Source organism: Dendrobates tinctorius, unplaced genomic scaffold (genome assembly GCF_039654945.1).
Source record: "Dendrobates tinctorius isolate UK_male_01 unplaced genomic scaffold, ASM3965494v1 ptg000040l, whole genome shotgun sequence".
Classification (NCBI taxonomy): Eukaryota; Metazoa; Chordata; class Amphibia; order Anura; family Dendrobatidae; genus Dendrobates; species Dendrobates tinctorius.
This window is the reverse complement of record NW_027361708.1, coordinates 16,685,302-16,706,223: the sequence shown is the minus strand read 5'-3', so window position 1 is coordinate 16,706,223 and position 20,922 is coordinate 16,685,302. Positions and strand designations below refer to the sequence as shown.

Genomic DNA, 20,922 nt, shown 5'->3' with positions numbered 1-20,922 from the left:
CAAATTTCCGTTTTTTTCACAAACGCAAGTTATTTGAATTAAATTTTACCACTAACATGAAGTACAGTATGTCATGAGAAAACAGTCTCAGAATCACCGGGATCCATGGAAGCGTTCCAGAGTTATTACCTAATAAAGGGACAGTGGTCAGAATTGTAAAAATTGGCCCAGTCATGAACGTGCAAACTACCCTTGGGGCTTAAGGGGTTAATGAATTCTGCACTTTTTGTGCATATTGATGCGTTTTTTTCCGTGAAAAAAAGCATTGTGGTAAAAAACGCAGCATGCTCATTAATTTCGCGGAAAAATCCGCATTTCTAACTATATTCTTTGAGCAGGAGGATGCTCCTGTAAAAAACGTGCAAAAAAAGTGCGTTTTTCCTGGGAAGGAGTCCGTTTTTCGGTTTTTCTGCATACGTGGGTACATAGCCAAAGAGAGAAAAAAAAACGCAGCATCAAAAATGAATGCGCGCCACAGACACGCCGGTCGCCTAACATTCCACCCTCTGCTCCGTGATCCATCCCGCCGGCTGCACGGTCCTGACACGCCGGTTGCCTAATATTCCACCCTCTGCTCCGTGATCCATCCCGCCGGCTGCACGGTCCTCAGACACGCCGGTCTCCCAACATTCCACCCTCTGCTCCGTGATCCCATGCCCCCGGCTGCACGGTCCTTAGACACGCCGGTCGCCTAACATTCCACCCTCTGCTCCGTGATCCCATGCCCCCGGCTGCACGGTCCTCAGACACGCCGGTTGCCTAATATTCCACCCTCTGCTCCGTGATCCATCCCGCCGGCTGCACGGTCCTCAGACACGCCGGTCTCCCAACATTCCACCCTCTGCTCCGTGATCCCATGCCCCCGGCTGCACGGTCCTTAGACACGCCGGTCGCCTAACATTCCACCCTCTGCTCCCTGATCCATCCCCCCGGCTGCACGGTCCTCAGACACGCCGGTCGCCTAACATTCCACCCTCTGCTCCGTGATCCATCCCCCCGGCTGCACGGTCCTCAGACACGCCGGTCGCCTAACATTCCACCCTTTGCTCCGTGATCCATCCCGCCGGTTGCACGGTCCTCAGACACGCCGGTCTCCCAACATTCCGCCCTCTGCTCCGTGATCCATCCCCCCGGCTGCACGGTCCTCAGACACGCCGGTCGCCTAACATTCCACCCTCTGCTCCGTGATCCATCCCCCCGGCTGCACGGTCCTCAGACACGCCGGTCGCCTAACATTCCACCCTCTGCTCCGTGATCCATCCCGCCGGCTGCACGGTCCTCAGACACGCCGGTCGCCTAACATTCCACCCTCTGCTCCCTGATCCCATGCCCCCGGCTGCACGGTCCTCAGACACGCCGGTCTCCCAACATTCCGCCCTCTGCTCCGTGATCCATCCCCCCGGCTGCACGGTCCTCAGACACGCCGGTCTCCCAACATTCCGCCCTCTGCTCCGTGATCCATCCCCCCGGCTGCACGGTCCTCAGACACGCCGGTCTCCCAACATTCCGCCCTCTGCTCCGTGATCCCATGCCCCCGGCTGCACGGTCCTCAGACACGCCGGTCTCCCAACATTCCGCCCTCTGCTCCGTGATCCATCCCCCCGGCTGCACGGTCCTCAGACACGCCGGTCGCCTAACATTCCACCCTCTGCTCCGTGATCCATCCCCCCGGCTGCACGGTCCTCAGACACGCCGGTCGCCTAACATTCCACCCTCTGCTCCGTGATCCATCCCGCCGGCTGCACGGTCCTCAGACACGCCGGTCGCCTAACATTCCGCCCTCTGCTCCCTGATCCCATGAACAAACACCCTGCAATACTGTCTCCAACCACTAAGTGGCAGCACTGAGCTTACAGGCCATCTCTAACCGCAGGATTTTTTTTTTTATATTCTCGCGAGATTTCCGCTCTCTCTTTCTTTTTTTCCCCACACGGAGTGAGTACGCACCATACGGGTACGGGGCTCCCGGTCTCGGCCTCAGGGCGGATTGTTATCGGTGTGTTGCTGAAACCAAGCGGTGAGTGACAACCACTCTGCAGCTCTAAGTATGACCCTGACCTAGCGCCGCCGAGCTGGGACACTGTCCGCTTTCCGCGCACGGGTGCTGGGGGCCCCTGAAGGGGTCAGTGAGGGGCGGTGGACGCGTCCCCGCATTACATAACACGGGTGCAGGGAGCAGGGCGGTTGTTTCTGATCCGTGGCGGCGCCGTCTCCTCCCCTTTCCCTGTAGGCCTGAGGGTTACACAACGCGCCTCAGTTTAGCGCCCATTGAGGATTTTCTTCATGTTGTCTTTTTGTACTGGCGAATTATAATACACCATTCCCAGGCGGGCGCACATGTCCCACAGTTGTCTTCACCTGTGAAAAACAAAAGGTGCTTGTGCTGCAGTGAGGCGCTATACAGAGGGAGGGTGAGCGACGAGGCGCTATACAGAGGGAGGGTGAGCGACGAGGCGCTATACAGAGGGAGGGTGAGCGACGAGGCGCTATACAGAGGGAGGGTGAGCGACGAGGCGCTATATGGGGAGATGGAGGACAACGAGGCGCTATACAGAGGGAGGGAGAGTGACGAGGCGCTATATGGTGAGATGGAGAACAACGAGGCGCTATACAGAGGGAGGGAGAGCGACGAGGCGCTATATGGGGAGATGGAGAACAACGAGGCGCTATACAGAGGGAGGGAGAGCGACGAGGCGCTATATGGGGAGATTGAGGGCGACGAGGCGCTATACAGAGGGAGGGAGAGCGACGAGGCGCTATATAAAGAGGCAGAGAGATGATTTGCTATAGTGGGATAGGAGAGGTGCTATAGAGAGAAGCAGAGTGGTGATTCACTGCAGATGGAGAGTGGTGAGGCGCTATATAGAGAGGCAGAGTGGTGATTCACTAGAGGGAGAGCGGTGAAGCCTCGTTCACACCTCAGTGATTGCTCACCTAGGCAATAAGCAACAGGGCTGTGGAGTTGGAGTTAATTTTGGTCGGAGTCGGTAGAAATGTACCGACTCCGACTCCAGCTTTAAAAAAAATGTATTAATATTTCATAATTGAACTTTCATATGAATTTTATAAATGTTACTCAAATATATATGTTCTATCAAACTATGAACAACAGTGATAAGCAGTTCTGCTGGAGATAGAGACATTTCTTACTTCTTGTGTGTCACTGTTCTCCACTGCCCTTATCTAATCTTATACTTGGTTAACCTCATGCTGCCCCAACCCCCCTACTTACAATGTATGAAACTGAAAGTGAAAATGTGTTGCAAATTCTTAGTAGTAAAGCTCCTCCTCTAGACTAGATCATACTAGGTGTGCGTCTTCCAAGCATCTCACAGCTGCCTGCTACTCAGAAGAGGAAGACTGTAAGAAGTATTATCCTTTCAACAAACTTTGCATCAGTTAACTGTGAGTACATGAGGAATAATAACAGTATTACTGACCACTATATCAGTTGTACGACCTGGCAATAATTTTGTACAATTGTTTTTAGGAAAAACAATTGTCATTTGGATTGTGAATGCAGAATTAAAAACCTGAGAATGTCAAAGAAGCATCACATTAAATCAGCTGTATTTGAACATTTCATCATCACTCAAGATAGAAAACATTATGTCTGTCAGTGTATGACAAGTGATCCAGACGAAAACAAATGCTGTGAAGCCAAGATGAGTGCATATTCAGGCAAAGATAAAAATGCTCCTACCAGAGCTTCTAATCTAAAGAGACATTTACAGCGCTTTCATCCAGAAGTACTGAAAGCAGTGGATGAGAAAGACTGCATCCAAACCAATGAACCAGTGCCCAGCTCTTCCAGCCAAACAAAGGAGCAGAGAACTTTGCAGCCATCAGTTGCAAGATATTTTGTCAGTGACAAAGTTACTGTGACAATGACAGTAGATACATTTAAAAAACAGATCATAGAGCTTGTTGTAAAGGATAGTGTGCCTATTTCATTATTTTCACGACCAGCTTTTATGTGTCTGAATGGGGAAATGGCCCGCAAGCTTGGTGTTTCTCTGGAGAGAGAGAGTATTAGAAAATTAGTAATCGAAGAAGCTTTTAAACAAAAGGAAGAACTTAAAAAAACTCTCAAGGGACGCTTTCTGTTTCTTAAAATGGATGCCTGCACACGTCACAGAGTGAACTATTTTGCCATCAATGTCCGATTTGTTTGTGACAAAAATGAAATGGTTACCAAGACATTGGCAGTAAAAGACACCAAAGCTCATCACACCAGTGAGTTTCTCCAGGTCTTGGTGGAAAAGGTTCTGCAAGACTATGAACTTAAAAAAGAGCAAGTTCTTTCTGTCGTAACTGACAATGCTTCAAATATGATAAGTACTATTAAGCTAATGAATGAGAGTAATGATGGTGACCAGCAGCTAGAAGAACATTCTGGGTCCACAGACACAGAAATGTTTGAAATAGAGGAACACAGTATTGTAACTGAGGAGCAAACTGAAGTTGCTTCAGATGAACAGCAACATGATAGTGTAGATGATCTTGTTGAAACTGTGTCAATATGTTCTTTCATTCATCACATGCGCTGTGTTGTGCATATGCTACAGCTGGCTATAAGAGACAGTCTGCAAGAAGGACATGCTGCTGCACTGATTGGCAAGGTGAGAAAATTGGCTACTGTTGCCAGAACCCCTAAAGTTGACTCAATTTTGAAGAGACGTGCTGGAAAAGGGGCAATTATTGATCAAGCCACACGATGGGGCAGTACTTACTTAATGATTCAGCGCTTGGTTGAACTGAAAACCTTTCTTGTAGACATGGCTAACCCTCAACTGACGCTAAATGAAAGTCAGTGGAATCAGGTGACTGAGCTGGAAAAATTGCTAGAGCACCCATTTACAGTGACTAAAAAATTACAAGCAGAGGACTTAACTCCAGGTATTTTCTTAAAGGAGTGGAAGAACCTGATGTTTCGCCTGTCCCAAAGAGGAGGGTTAATTGCAAGTGGCATTGCTACATCAATGAAACGGAGAGAGGAGCTACTATTACAAAATAACATTCTTTTGGCAGCTGTTTATGTAGACCCAATGCATCGGATTCTTCTAGATGATCAACAGCTAAGTAAAGGAAAAGAAGCTCTGTTTGAAATAGCAGTAAGGATGAAAGGGTTGCAGAACAGTCAGGAGGAACAAGAAGAATTTGGTCGTCCTGCCACATCTTCACCCTCATCATCAACTGATGAAGAATTTAATTTTGAAAAATAATTGGATCACAAGGACCGTGCAAAGCGTTCCCGCATAGAAGAAGAGTCATCCCCATCAAGGAACACAGCCAGTACATTTCAGCAGAATTTTTCATGTGCACTAAAAGAAATTGAGAAATTTGACCGTTCATCAAAAATAACAGTGCAACAAGCGATTCCTCTGTATCCTGACATTGTCAGAGATGTTGCCCGAGTGGTTACTGCTTTGCCACCAACACAAGTTAGTGTAGAGAGGTTGTTCTCTGCTCTCAAAATAATTAGATCAGATTTGAGGGCATCCATGAAGGAGGATCTGACAGAGGCAATACTTTTTCTGAGGACAAATTTATAGATTTCTTCTTATTAACTGCATAAAAGTGTTTATTGCATATTTACTTACAGTTTAGAAAAGTTTATAAAAGTTATTTGCTATATTCTAATTGTATTCTAATAAATGTAGTTTTTGCTCTGTGGTCTGATTACTTATATGATGGTGAGAAACTGAATAAGCACGATGTTTAATATTTTACAACAGTAAATTTGTTATGAATTGGCCATTTATGAAGGAGTCGGAGCCGGAGTCTGAGTCGGAGCCTGATAAAATCCAGGAGTCGGAGCCGCAACTGTGGCTTACTGACTCCACAGCCCTGATAAGCAGTGTGTGTGACTTTCCAGTTACTGTCTTTGGCCTGTGAGTGAGCACCGATGTTATCTGCCAAGAAATGGATAGAATAAGAGCCACTCCCTGACAAAAGTTTTGTCGCTTATCCATGTTAGGCTGGGGTCACACTGCGTTATGGCAGTCCGTTAACGCCGCCATAGACCCCCATTATGTGGCGCATTGCGATGTATGCCGTAAAGTGGCACGCGTTTGCGACGTGCTGTTATTCACTGACGGAGCCTCGGACGCGGGCTGCAGCGTCTGAGGCGCCGTCACCGCTAGCGCTGATGACCGCTATGCGTTGAACGGGCTGTGTTAACGCTATGTGAGCCTGGCTCTTATGTAAATAAAAGCTTATAACCTGATGTTAAATTCCTCCATTGTTTATATAAATTATTCTTTTGAAAGCTGAAACCCTCCGAAATGTGGTTTGCGTTAAGAAAATAAATTGGCATCAATGCAGAAATATTGATCATTTAATGGGCACAGAATGGTCAGATTTTGGCAAGACAAAAGTTTTGTCGGCCACAGAAAGTAATGTGATATTCAAATAACTAAATTAAAATACATTTAAATATATGTTGCATAACATTGGTGAATGAAGTTGTGGCGCTATTAGTCATATTTAATATTTTGTGTGACTTCCATGAGCTTGAAGGACTGCATCCATGCGGTTCAACAATGATTCATGCAATTTAATAATGAAGTCCTCAGGAATGGCAAAGAATGCAGTCTAAAGGCCCTTTTACATTTAGCGATGCACCAGCGATCTGACGAGCGATCCGACCCGGTCAGGATCGCTGGTGCATCGCTAAATGATCGCTAGTGAGCTTCCACATAGGAAGATCTCACAGCGATGCAGCAGCGACGCAGCGCACGATACTCACCTCTCGCACACAGCGATCCTGATGTCCTCCCGCCCGCGTCGCTCGTTTCACACCGCAGGAAGCAGACGACGAGAAATGGAGCCGCGCGACCAGCGATGGACAGCGGGGGAGCCGGTCGGAGGTAAGTATCACACATAGCGATATCGCTATAACGTCACAAAATCAGTGACGTTTTAGCTATATTGCTAGCGATATCGCTATGTGTAAAACCCCCTTTACATGCCTCCCAGAGTTCATCTACATTCTTTGATTTTGTCTTCCAAGCTTCCTCTTTCATCCTACCCCAAACATGCTCAATGATGTTTATGTCTGGTGACTGGGTTGGCCAGTCCTTGAGCACCTTGATCTTTTTTGCCTGGAGGAACTTTGTTGTAGAGATGGATGTATGAGATGGAGCACCATCCTACTGCAGAATTTGACCCCTTTTATGATATGGAGTATAAGAGGCTATGCTAATACTTGATATTTTAGGCTATTGATATTGCCTTCCACCTTGCAAATGTTTCGCACACCCCCATACTGAATGTAACCTCAGACCATGATCTTTCCACCACCAAATTTTAACTGTTTTCTGTGTGTATTTTGGATCCATATGGGCTCCAGTAGTTCTCCTTCAGTATTTGTGGCGGCTGTGGTGTAAGTTTACTGATGATTCATCAGAGAAATCCACCTTCTGGCACTTTTCCAGCGTCTATCTGTTTAGCAGGCCGTGGGACTTTGCAAATGCCACACAGTTTTTTATTTGCCTTTTGTTTAGTGCTGGCTTCTGGGCACTGATTTGACCATGGAGGCCATTTCGAGACAGAATCCTACAAACTGTTCTAGTTGACACAGGGACTTGAGGTGACCAGGCCTGTTGGAGCTCTGTTGCAGTGGAAGAGGGGCTTGCTTTGGATTTTTTAACCGACAAACGTTCCTCCTGAGCAGTTGTCTTGCGGGGTCTGCCGGATCTGGGCTTGTCAAACACATCTCCAGTCTCTTCGAATATTTTTTTAATTCTTTGTACTTGACGCTGAGACACATTAAAGGTGCCAGCCACCTCTGCAGTGAATCTGGTCTTCAGCCTCTTGATATTCCAGGCTTTGGTCGCAGGGTGGATTTTTGGCATGTTGTCAGAGCTCAAGTGAAGGTCTGGAGTGCTGGGTTTCTTTTTATACACACCCACTAATTAACCGATCATTTACTGAGCACATTTGAGGCTGTAAACTAGGATTGGGTGCATTATGGGACCAGGCGATAAAACTTTTGTCTTGCCAATATCTGACCATTCTGTGTCCATTAAATGATCAATATTTATGCATTGATGCCAATTTATTTTCTTAACCTAAACCACATTTCGGAGGGTTTCAGCTTTCAAAAGAATAATTTATACAACCAATGGATGAATTTAACGTCAGGTCATAAGCTTTTATTTACATGTCAGGGAGTGTAAAGTGCGGTGCCAGTGCCGTGTATGTGCTGTAATTGTCTGGCTCCTGAGATGTCTGGCCGTGTCCCATGTGTCTTCCCTAACATATATGTGGCCACATTACTGCCGTCTGTAAGTTCCCACAAGAAGTTTTTGATGCTGCGCAGTTTTCTTACTCTAAGGGTAAGTGCACACGTAGTTTTTTGGGTGTGCGGATTTTGTAGAGAAAACCGCAGGACAAAAGTCCTGCGGTTTTGCCCTGCGGTTTACACCTCATAATGGATGGGGTGTAAAACTGCAGCGTTTCTGCACCAAACAATTGACATGCTGCGGATTGTAAACCGCAGCAAAACCGCGCGGAAAAATCCGCAGCATGTGCACTGCGTTTTTTTTTTTTTTTTCCATTGAAAATAAAGGTACTGTACAACGCAGCAGAATCTGCTGCATTTCCGCAGAGCCAAAACCGCTGCGCAGCAGATTTCACTACGTGTGCACATACCCTTATATAACCGCATTGTGCTTCAGAAAAGAGCACTTTATTTTTATGTAGCATAATGTGACCTGTGATGCGTGAAATCTGTGACGTCAGTTTCTCTTGCTGGCGTTCATGTGAATTTTCCCTATAGATTTGCATTACATGCGGAAAATCCACTGGTAAAAACAATCATCTGTCGCACAAATTACTGTATGTATTAAGTTTTGTCAGATACATGGAAGTAACAGCAAAGAGAGCAGCTTTATTGGTCACGTGATGGATCGAAAAGAGACTAAAACGGCAAAATCGTGATGAAAATGTAACGGAGTTTACCTGCAAGGTGCAGAAATGGCTGAGAAAATAACACTAAATTCTCATTGTGGGAACGTCGCCTGAGGCCATGTTCACTCGTTTGTGGTTTTTTTCTGCACATTTTCAGCTGCGTTTCACACTACCAGCAAAGTCTGAAATCTCAGAAATCTCATGCTCGCAGCGTGTTTTTTTTTCTCATTACTGTTTTGTCAGAGCCGTGTTTTTGCAAAATGCAACATGTCGCTTCTTTCAGCGGCTTTCACCCACTGAAGCCATTATTGGGTGGTGCAAAAAACCCAGGTATCGGGTTTTGCTGCGTTTTTGGTGCCAAAACCTGATGAAGTTGAGTCAGATTATTTTTTTTAATGCACTAAACTTTCTCAGCATTCACGAGAGACAAATGTACCCTGATAAAAACGCAGCAAACACTGCAGAATAGATGGCACTTTCCTATGCATATGAGAGTCCATGGGAAGGGTATGTGCATGGCTCGTGTTGTATAGCACATGCCTAGCCTGCAAGAAATGTAGATTTTACTATTCTTTTAGAAGGATTATAAGACGCCCTTTTTTTGCCCAAAATTGGGGGGGGGGGGGGTGGATGGTGGGTGCATCTTATAATGCGGATATACCTTACAGGTACCGTTGCTGCAGGCTGGGACAATGGGGTTGTCCGGCGGTGCTGCAGGGGCTCTGCTGACATTTTGTGAAAGGCCAGAGCCCCCCCACAGGTCCATGGTTTCCTATGTGTTGGGAAAATGACGGCCGGGGGAGTCGTATGTGCAGATGGCGATCTTGGCACCAAGATCTCAGGAAATAAGATTTCAGCGCTGAGATCTCACCTCCCGAGATCTTGGTGCCATGATCTCCGGTCTGCACATGCAACGCCATTTTCCCGGAGTCCAACGCATAGTAAACCATGGAACTGCGGGGGGCTCTGGCCTCTCACAAAATGTCAGCAGAGCCCCCTGCACATCGGAAAACCCCTCATCCCAGCCTGTGGCCTGCAGCATCACCCCCCACTCCTGCCTCCTCCAGAAGCGACACTGGGACCCCGCTTCATTGCAGCCACCACCCCTGGTAAGTAATAAGACGTATGGATTATAAGAAGTACCACCATTTTATAAAAAAAAAAAAAAAAAATTTCACATTTTTCTCCTCAAAATTTGGGGTGCGTCTTATAATCCGAAAAATACGGTACTTTTACTAATTTCCTTTACAGTAATAATAATCTTTATATAGCGCCAACATAATACGCAGCGCTTTAGTTCAACAGTTCCAAGCACAAGTCACAAGTAACAACCTTAACAATACATTAATTAAAGCAAAATTAGACAACCCTGCTCGTTAGAGCTTACAATCACCAGTAAGGCCAGAACACAAGAGAAACTGGTTTCACAAGATGTGACCTGAGCCTTATTCCACCTTAATCCTTGGACTGTTTAAAACCTCTTCATGACCTATGACTTATAAGTACATCATAGGTCACCTCCCCCTCTTTGATGCGGGCTCTGGCTCTGAGCCCGCATCTTTCCATCACTGACAGCAGCATTTAACACGAGTGCCCCGGAAGTGCGTCACAAACGACTCCCACCAGCGCCCCTGTCGCAAGATCACGGGGCGCCGATGAGTTGGCATGACAACCAGGGGACTGCAGAAGACCCCGTACTTGGCATTGCAGATCTATGAACACCAGCCCATGGCCGGCATTCATAGATGATGACTTTTGCTACACATGGCAGGGCTGCAGCACTGCTACGTGTGACACGAGATCAGACGATCGCAGTTTCAAGTCTCCTAAGGAGACAATTGAAGTAAGTAAAAAGGTATAAAAAAGGTTTTTAAAAAATATATATTAAAAAAAGTTCAAACCACCCCTTTTTACCCCATTCAAAATAATAATAACAAATTTGGGGTATTATTGGAGAAAAGAAAATCAAAACGCCAGAATTATGGGTTTTGCTTTTTTTTTTTTTTTTTTTTGTTTTTTTTTTTGTTTTTTTTTTAAGTTGCTGCAACATTGCAATACCAGGTGATCAAAGCATTGTATCCACTCCAAAATGGTATCAATAAAAATGTCAGCTCAGCACGCAAAAAATAATCCATCACCCAGCCCCAGATCACGAAAAATGGAGACGCTACGGGTCTCGGAAAATGGCGCCACATTTTTTTTTTTAACAAACTTTGGATTTTTTTCACTTTTTAACTAAAAAAGAACCTAGACATGTTTGGTATCAACGAACTCATAATGACCCAGAGAATCATAATGGCAGGTCAGTTTTAGCATTTAGCAAACATGGTAATAAAAAAGCAAGAAAAAAAACTATAGTGGAATTGCACTCTTATTTTTTTTTCTTGCAATTTCACCGCACTTGGATATTTTTTTTTCCCTATTTTCCAATACACTATATGGTAAAACCAATGGTGTCGTTTAAAAGTACAACTCGTACCGCAAAAAACAAGCCCTCACATGGTGTATTGACGGAAAAATAAAAATTATGGCTCTGGGAAGAAGGGGAGCGAAAGATGGAAAATCCCAAGGTCATGAAGGGGTTAAAATAATTTCGTTCATTTTGTGCAAGAGTGTAACCCAATTCTATGTAAGTGTATTGCTATTTGGGTTACTGTGTGCAGAGTATACTGGATTCGTGTTGTGCGCTGTGCTCATTAGATTGTGTTTTTAGCCGGCTGCTATGGCAAGTAATGAGCGGCCGTCAGCCTTCCAGTGTTAATGGGGCAGTTCCTAGGTTTCCTCTGTGGTTATGAGGCTGCACATTTTTGCCTCCTCTCATTGTTTTGCTCACTGATTGCGGTTTCAGCTCATATTTTTCTGTAACTTGAGGCTTTTGTTTTTCTGAAGTTGCTTACGGTCTGTTTTTCATCTATAGACCTCTGCTGACCTTCCTTGTAATTACAGCTTGTTACCTTGAAGGACAAACTCTGACCATCTTGAGGACTTCTTAGAAAGTGAATGTCTTTGCAGACTGTAGACTAGTGAATATTTTGCTGGGAACAATCGTTCTTGAGACCTTTGAAGTTGGCTCCTTTCATCTGGTAATCCGTTCGTGGTCTTTGATTCTGAAGACCTGGATATCTGGACTTCTGCCATTCAAGGACCACATCTGTGTGAGCAGAGGGGTAGTTTGGACAATGTATATTTTATTTATTTTTCTAATTGGTTTTGAGAATTATGAAAGCTAGGCTGCTTTCTCCTTTAACCCCTTCATGACCCAGCCTATTTTGACCTTAATGACCTGGCCATTTTTTGCAATTCTGACCAGTGTCCCTTTATGAGGCGATAACTCAGGAACGCTTCAACGCATCCTAGCGACTGAGATTGTTTTTTTCGTGACATATTGGGTTTCATGTCAGTGGTAAATTTAGGTCAATAATTTTTGCGTTTATTTGTGAAAAAAACGAAAATTTGGCGAAAATGTAGAAAATGTCGCAATTTTTAATTTTTATTCTGTCAAACCAGAGAGTTATGTGACACAAAATAGTTAATAAATAACATTTCCCACATGTCTACTTTACATCAGCACAATTTTGGAAACAATTTTTTTTTTTTTTTTTTTTGTTAGGACTTTATAAGGGTTAAAAGTTGACGAGTGAAAATACCCAAAAGTGACACCATTCTAAAAACTGCATGCCTCAAGCTACTCAAAACTACATTCAAGAAGATTATTAACCCTTCAGGTGCTTCACAGGAACTAAAGCAACGTGGAAGGAAAAAATGGACATTTTAATTTTTCCAACAAAAATTTTCTTTTAGCATCAATTTTTTCATTTTCACATGGGTAACAGGATAAAATGGATCCTAAAATTTGTTGGGCAATTGCTCCTGAGTACACCGATACCTCATATGTGGTCATAAACTACTGTTTGGGCGCACGGCAGGGAAGGGAAGGAGAGCCATTTGACTCTTTGAATGGAAAATTAGCTCCAATCGTTAGCGGACACCATATCGCGTTTTGAGAGCCCCTGTGTGCCTAAACATTGGAGCTCCCCCACAAGTGACCCCATTTTGGAAACCAGACCCTCCAAGGAACTTATCTAGATGTGTGGTGAGCAGTTTGAACCCCCAAGTGCTTCACATAAGCTTATAACGCAGAGCAGTGAAAATAAAAAATCATTTTTTTCCTCGAAAATTATTTTTTTTAGCCTGCTATTTTTTATTTTCACAATGGTAACAGGAGAAATTGGACCACAAAAGTTGTGCAATTTGTCCTGAGTACACAGATACCCCATATGTGAGAGGGAACCACTGTTTGGGCGCATGGGAGAGCTCAGAAGGGAGGAGCGCCATTTTGGAATGCAGACTTTGATGGAATGTTCGGGCATCATGTTGAGTTTGCAGAGCCCCTGATGTGCCTAAACAGTAGAAACCCCCCACAAGTGACCCCATTTTGGATACTAGACTCCCCAAGGAACTTATCTAGATGTGTGGTGAGCAGTTTGAACCCCCAAGTTCTTCACAGAAGTTTATAACGCAGAGCAGCGAAAATAAAAAATCATTTTTTTTCCTCAAATTATTTTTTTAGCCCGCAATTTTTTTTTATTTTCACAAGGCTAACACTAGAAATTGGACCACAAAAGTTGTTGTCCAGTTTGTCCTGAGTATGCTAGTACCCCATATGTGGGGGGGACCACTGTTTGGGCACACGTGGGGGCCCAGAAGGTAAGTAGTGACGTTTTGAAATGCCGACTTGATGGAATGGTCTGCGGGCGTCATGTTACGTTTGCAGAGCCCCTGATGTGCCTAAACAGTAGAAACCCCCACAAATTACCCCATTTTGGAAACTAGACCCCCCAAGGAACTTACCTAGATGTGTGCTGAGCACTTTGAACCCCCAAATGCTTCACAGAAGTTTATAACGCAGAGCCGTGAAAATAAAAAATCATTTTTTTCCCATAAAAATAATTTTTTTAACCCCCAATTTTTTATTTTCCCAAGGGTAACAGGAGAAATTAGACCCCCAAAGTTGTGCATTTTTTCCTGAGTACGCTGATATCCCATATGCGGGGGTAAACCACTGTTTGGGCACACGTCGGGGCTCGGAATGGAGGGAGCACTGTTTGACTTTTTGAACGCAAAATTGGCTGGAATCAGTGGTGGCGCCATGTCACGTTTGGAGACCCCGTGATGTGCCTAAACAGTGGAAACCCCTCAATTCTAACTCCAATACACCCCTAATCCCAACCCTAATCATAACCACAAGCCTAACCCTAATCCCAACCCGAAACCCACTCCTAACCCTAATATTAACCCTAATTCCAACCCTAATCCCTAACCCTAATATCACCCCTAACCCTAATTCCACCCATTCATTGGTGAAATATTACAGATCGCTCTGATTGGCTGTTTCAATTTTAACAGCCAATCAGAGCGATCGTAGGCACATGGGGGCTAAGCCACCCCACCCGGGGTGAACTACAAAGGGTCCTCTGCATGTGGGTCGTGTGACCTTTTAGCGACCCTGGTCACCCGACCCGCAGGGGGGCTATGAATTCTTGACTCCACATAGGCGTCATGGGTTGGATTGGCACCGACTTTCATGACTCCTACGTGGCGTTAAAGGGCGGGAAGGGGTTAAACTGTGCAAAAAAAATTAAATTTTTTTGCAAAAACCTGTTAAGGCTATAACTCTTCTAAAAATATACATACCAAGCGACTCTTGAGGTCGTGGGAAGCATGTGTATCAGGTACAACTGTTCTAGAACAAAAAGGAGGAGGCTTATGGCGTAGTAAAACGGTGGATAATAACATTAGAATAGAGGTCTCATTAAAAAAAAATGTATATGAGGTTAGCCTGCTGTGTGGTTACCTGAACGGTTTGAAGAAAAAAATAGATATGGAGGGCTACAAGTATGACTACCTCAAAATAATACAGGCTGTACAGTAAATTAGTGGAGACAGTGAATGATAAGGTGTTCTGTTACATTCCCTGCACATCACCAGCACAAAAGGTATGTCACCTGCTGCTCTGTTGGTTTTAATGAAGATCTTAAAGGAGTGTAAAATGTCCAAAGTAGAGAGAGCAGTGTAGCATACGGCAGATTAGAAGAAGCACTGCAACCTCAGCTGTGAAGAGTGAGAACGAGCTGGTACCTGCTTAAGACTGCGTGAGGTGTGTGCCATCCATAGTCTGTATGCTAAATTCTCTGTGAAGAGAAGGAGAATGTCTTTATGCATTGGTCTTGTGCCCATGTCTCTCAGAACCGCCGGAGTACCAGGTGAGTTAGCTCGGCGGTGATCCAAGGATGAGAGCACAGTCCCGGCCGGTAGCATGTACTAGAGGGATCACTGCTGGTTCACTTCAGCGGTTGTGTACTGCTAACTGACATGTGGCCACTTGTTCTCCTCCCCTTTAGTAGCCCCTCACGCTGTTATGGCCATCAATAGTAACCCCCCCACTTTTTATGATGGGGGGGCCCCCTTTAGTAGCCCCCATGCTGTTGTCATGGCCCCCCTTTAGTAGCCCCCACGTTATCATGGCCCCCTTTAGTAGCCCCCCACTTTGTATGATGGGGCCCCTTTAGTAACCCCCACGCTGTGTCATGGCTCCCTTTAGCAGCCCCCACGCTGTCATGGCCCACTTTAGTAGCCCCCCACTTTGTATGATGGGGCCCCCTTTAGTAACCCCCACGCTGTGTCATGGCTCCCTTTAGCAGCCCCCACGCTGTCATGGCCCCCTTTAGTAGCCCCTCACTTTGTATGATGGTGGCTCCCTTTAGTAGCACCCTTCTTTGTATGATGGGGTCTCCCTGTCTTAGCCCCCACACATTGTGACTATAACTTAATTTTAAAAGAAAAAACTAAACATATACTCGCCTTACACCAGCAAGTCCAGCAGCAGATCCCAGGCACGCAAATGTGGTGACGTCATCACGCTGAGACTCTCGTCCTGTGCACTCCTCTGGACCTGCCATTTTGTAGGCTGCCAGGACTAAAGTGACTACAGCCTACAGAGCAGCAATGCAGTGAGATGGCGTCTATCTGCTCTGCCACAGATTTCCACTGTATCAGCGCGCTGCACATGTTCATACAGTTAAAAGTAGCATAGATCTGGGCAGGGCTTAGGGTAACAGCACTCTTTGCCCCCCCCCCCCCCCGTCATCCCTGCGTTAGCTAAGCCAGTGTTGCCATTTTGCTGGAGACCTTAAGGTTAATCTGAGCATGCACTAGCTCCAGTGCCATTTTGCTGGAGAACGCCGGAGCCAAACGCTGCGAGGAGAAAATTAACCTTATTCTTGCAGGCAGCTTTTGGTTTAAGCCATGAGGGTGGCACAGGCGGCTGGTTCAGTCACCGCTCTGAGAAAACAGTGAGGTGTCTAACCGCGCTCTCGGTGGTCCTGACTGACAGTCGGCCGCAATGCAGAGCGAGTGCCAGTCACAGCTGGGGGTGCGGTTACAGGCGCCACTCTATATTTGGCGCGGTGACTAAACGAGCACCGGTGCCGCCCCGTGACTAAAACTCATTGCTGCCTGGGAGAATAAAGTTAATCTTCTCCCCGCAGCGTGCAGGCACTGGGCAGGATAGTAACAGTATTAAAGGGGTTGTCCGGGCTTTTCACATAATCTCAGTGCATATCTGGGCTGCAGAATTGTGAAAATAAGTAAAGTACCTTCTGTCACCAGTTTGCAGCGTTTTCTAGATATCACTCTCTTGCTTCTGATCAGAATGTCCAAGGGGGGTGTGTTCTGGCATTGAAATGAGAACTGGTCCTTTCCTCCTACTTTACTAAAAACCTGCCCTCTATAGCAACAACCCCATCCTCCATAGCAACAGGCCCTCCCCATCCACATAAACAAGCCCTCATCACACAGTAACAAATCCTCCTCCTCCAGCAGCCTCAGTGCAGAGAGCAGAACCACCCAGCTGCTCCTCCCCCAGACACACACTGAACAGTGATCTATGGAAAGTGAAACTCTAGTGAGGAGGGAAAATCGTAGTAGAGTTGGAGGAAATGACCAGTTCTCATTTCAATGCCAGAACACCCCCCCCCCCCCCCCTCCTTGGACGTTCTGCTCAGAAGCAAGAGACTGATATCTAGAAAACCCTGAAAACTGGTGACAGAAGGTAAATTACTTATTGTCACCATTCTGCAGCCCAGATATGCACCGAGATTATGTGAAAAGCCCGGACAACCCCTTTAACCTGCAGATCAACCCCATCTCGGCAGGTTAATAGGTTTTTGTGGTGACAGGTTCCCTTTACTTTAACAGGCTACATCGTGATGACAGGTTCTCTTTAATTCAAAACATCATTACAAATATTGTTAGAGATCATAAGAGGTCTACCAAAAAGATTCAAATCATGGGGGAACATTCCAGTACATAAGTATTGCCCAAAATGATGGATGACATGTGAGAGGATATGTTGTGCATATTAATCCCTACAAAAAGGTAATGTAGCAGGGATATGGCAATTTTAGACTAATATTAATAATGCCTATCACTTCCCATGTGGTCACATAAGTAAGGTACAAAGATTAGCATAAGGAATTACTGGGTCTCGCATTGCCCATCACACGTGTCATGGGCAGATGTTATATAATGATTAGCACCAGGTAATTGATGCCTGCGAGCCGCATCCTTTCCCCCACTGATCATAGATAGTATATTTACCATCTCTCGCAGGGAATGACCCAATGGGCTGTATAGACATGAGATATCTATGGCCTAGTTCGGTCTCTGCAGCATAAGTAGTAAAACTAAGCAAAGACTAAAATATTTTCACAATCATAATATTTAAAAAAGCTTGTCTCCTACATGTAATTAGCTTAAAAATGGGCCCACAGTGTGTTTGTGAAATACGGTAAAAGCTATATGTATGTATGTGTACAGTACATAGTATGTGAGAAGCCCTCTGACCCAGCACAGTGCCGCTGCTGCTGAGGATTCAGGTTTCAGTTCCTTTTTTTTGAGGAGTACTGAAGCCAGAATAGAAATAAGAGGATGATACTTCCTGTTTTATTTATTTTAACGTGGTCAGTGCACTCAAATGGGGCTAAACTGAACATTTGTGTCAGTGAATCCTTAGGGTACTTTCACATGGCATTTTTTTTACATACTCTGTGGCCCCGTGGGGGCTTATGTTAGAACCCATCCCCCACAGAACAGGATACGAACATATGCATCGACGGGGCCATAGACTATGCTGGTGCTGACAGAGTGAACGTGTGCTCTGCTGTAGATCATTTTCGGGTGGACACCCAGACGCAGTCTACTATGTCTGGGTGTTCTCCACTAGGCGCATGCGCCAAATCCCGTTTTGCAGGGGTGAGGTGTTTCAAACGAATGCCCCGACAGGACCTACGACTGTGCAACAAAATTCAATGAGTATTGCGTAGTGATGAGCGAGTATACCCGTTGCTCGGGTGACCTCCGAGTATTTTGGAGTGCTCGGAGATTTCGTTTTCGTCGTCTCAGCTGCATGATTTGTGGCTGCTGGCCAGCCTGAATACATGTGGGAATTCCCTAACAAGCAAGCTTTCCACACATGTAATCAGCTTGTCTAGCAGTCGCAAATCATGCTGCTACGGCTGCAGAAACTACATCGCCAAAATACTCTGAGGACACCCGAGCATGCTCGGAGAAACGACGAGTATACTCGCTCATCAGTAATGCACCCTTCTCCAGCCAGAAAGTGTATACATGGCCTTTAAAGGGTGTATCCAGGACTGTAAAAAAGAACAAAAAACACTACCTACATGCCTGTTGTGCTCGGTGACTTCTCTTGACGGCAATTCAGCTGCCTCTGCTGGCTTCACACAGACAGCAGCAGCTTCTTTTCCACCCTGTTCTGTCAAGGAGGCGTGACTGCCGTTGTCATGCTGATTGACAGCCAGTTCCCTTAAGCTAAGTTCACATTTGCGTATATGTGGGCAGTGTATCTGCATGCCAAAACGCATGCTAACGCAGATTTTTTTATATCCGCATCAGCTTACGTATGACGTCAAAAAAAACACTGCGTTTGCGTTATTTATGTGCATGCGTTCGATAGAACAATGCTTCTCCAGGAGAATTTCCTTGACGTAAGCCACGTCCAATGGGCGTGTCTCCTAGAAATTCTGAATATAGACCCTTGTACAGATGAAATCGTCAACTTTTGCTGCTGTATCCAGCTGCAAGATGGATCTTGGCATGGAGAGCTTTTATCGTAATCTGGATTTGGACTTGAATTTGGCTATTGCCTTTGCTGTGGCTTGTGAAGAAGAAAGAAGAGAAAGACGGAGAAAATGTCGTCGTCGCTACTGGCAACACCCCCATCGTTGAAGTTCAAGAGAACTGTGGAGCCTACTACTCGTTGTACACCGAGCTGCGTACAAACCCAACTACACGAGGATGTCGGAACAGAGCTTCGATGACTTGCTGCTACATGTCCGAGGATCCATCACCAGGCAGGACACACAACTACGTCGAGCAATTCCTGCTGAGGAACATCTGTTGGTGACCCTGAGGTATGTAATTTTGAAAAAGAAACACCGGTCATTAGTATTATTGCTATAAAAGCCATGACTGATTTTTTGTTTTCCAATTTTCTGTTCTGCTGATTCGTGGCTACCGGAGAGGGGGGCGAAAATCAGCCCCTGGCCACATCACCTGTGGACCCGGATTTCCGGGGGGAGAAAAAGGGCACAGATGCACTGCCGCTTCAAGCTCAGAGGCAGGATGGACGAGCCGGAAGCTCCCGTGCCACAGCTGGACAAAGAGCAGGAACGTACCTCAGAGAGGTCCCAAACCAGCTCCCAGCAAAAGAAGAAATGAACTGGACAATCCGGCCATAGAAGTTCTTCCAGGCCGAAGGACCCAGCTCGTGATCTTCGTGAATGTGCCCTGATGCAATGTTCCCCTTTATGTTTTTCCTCCTATAGGGGAAGAAATGTACCGACAAGGCAAAAAACAGGGAATGCGCCCCTTGTAAATGCCCCTTGCCGGATGCCTACCCTAAGAGGCTGTGCCAGTCATGCATACGGCAGACGGTAAAACAAAGGGAAAAGGAGGGGCGTAGTCCCAAAGAGTTACAAGCATACTTCCTTGCTCTGTCCCCCCCTCCTGTAGGTGGCAGAAGAGACCCCTGACTTCGCTACAAGTCTAAGGGAGATAATTAGAGTGGAGGTTAAAGCCCTAAAATCCATACCCCAGGGGGGGGAGTCTAGGAAGAGAAAGAGGGGGAGCTTCACAGAGTCAGGCTCTTCAGCAGACCCTAGAGGGAACGAAGACTCCTCAGAACCCTCCGCGTCCGCATCCTCTTCAGAGGAAGACGACAGCCGTTTCTGCCTAGGTCTTGACCAAGTGGACAAGCTAGTCAAGGCAGTTAGGGCTACCATGGGGGTAACAGACGCCAGACCTGAACGGTCAGCACAGGACCTAATGTTCGGGGGGTTAGACCCCAGGAAACGTAAGTCGTTCCCGTTAAACGACAAGGTCCAAAATTTGATTAATAAAAAATGGAGGAAACCGGTATGGTGAATAAATGGGACAAAGCCCCAAAATTGGATGCAGCAGTGGCTAAGGCGTCCAAAAAATCCACTATTCCCTTTGAGGACATGGTCTCTTTGAAGGATCCGCTGGATAAAAAGGCGGACTCCTACTTGAATGGCACATGGGAAATGTCAGCTGGCGCCCTGAGACCGGCGGTCGCAGCTACCTGCACAGCCAGATCTATGATGGTCTGGTTGGACCAATTAGAAACACAGCTAGTGGACAGAGCCTCGAGGGAGTCTATCTTAAAAACCCTACCTACCATCCAGGATGCGGCAGCCTTTTTAGCCGACGCTTCAGCAGACTCTGCGAGAATGGCGGCCAAGGCTGCAGGGCTTTCGAATGCAGCCCAACGGGCTATATGGCTGAAATGCTGGCTCGGGGATATCCAGGCCAGATCCCGGATTTGCTCCATTCCATGTGAGGGAGAATATTTATTCGGACCTGTCCTAGATGAACTCCTGGAGAAGGCTGGCGATGATAAAAAGA

The 20,922-nt window shown here is 46.1% G+C and overlaps 1 protein-coding gene across 1 annotated transcript in view; it reads left to right on the top strand.

The window, feature by feature from the left end:
- Window positions 1-1,902: 1,902 nt before the first annotated feature.
- Window positions 1,903-20,922, top strand: part of NCOA4 (nuclear receptor coactivator 4) — a 95,886-nt gene continuing 76,866 nt past the window's right edge. The window contains exon 1 of the mRNA XM_073574850.1: window positions 1,903-2,017. The gene's annotated coding sequence lies outside the window, so the exon portion shown is untranslated. The remainder of the gene's footprint in view (window positions 2,018-20,922) is intronic.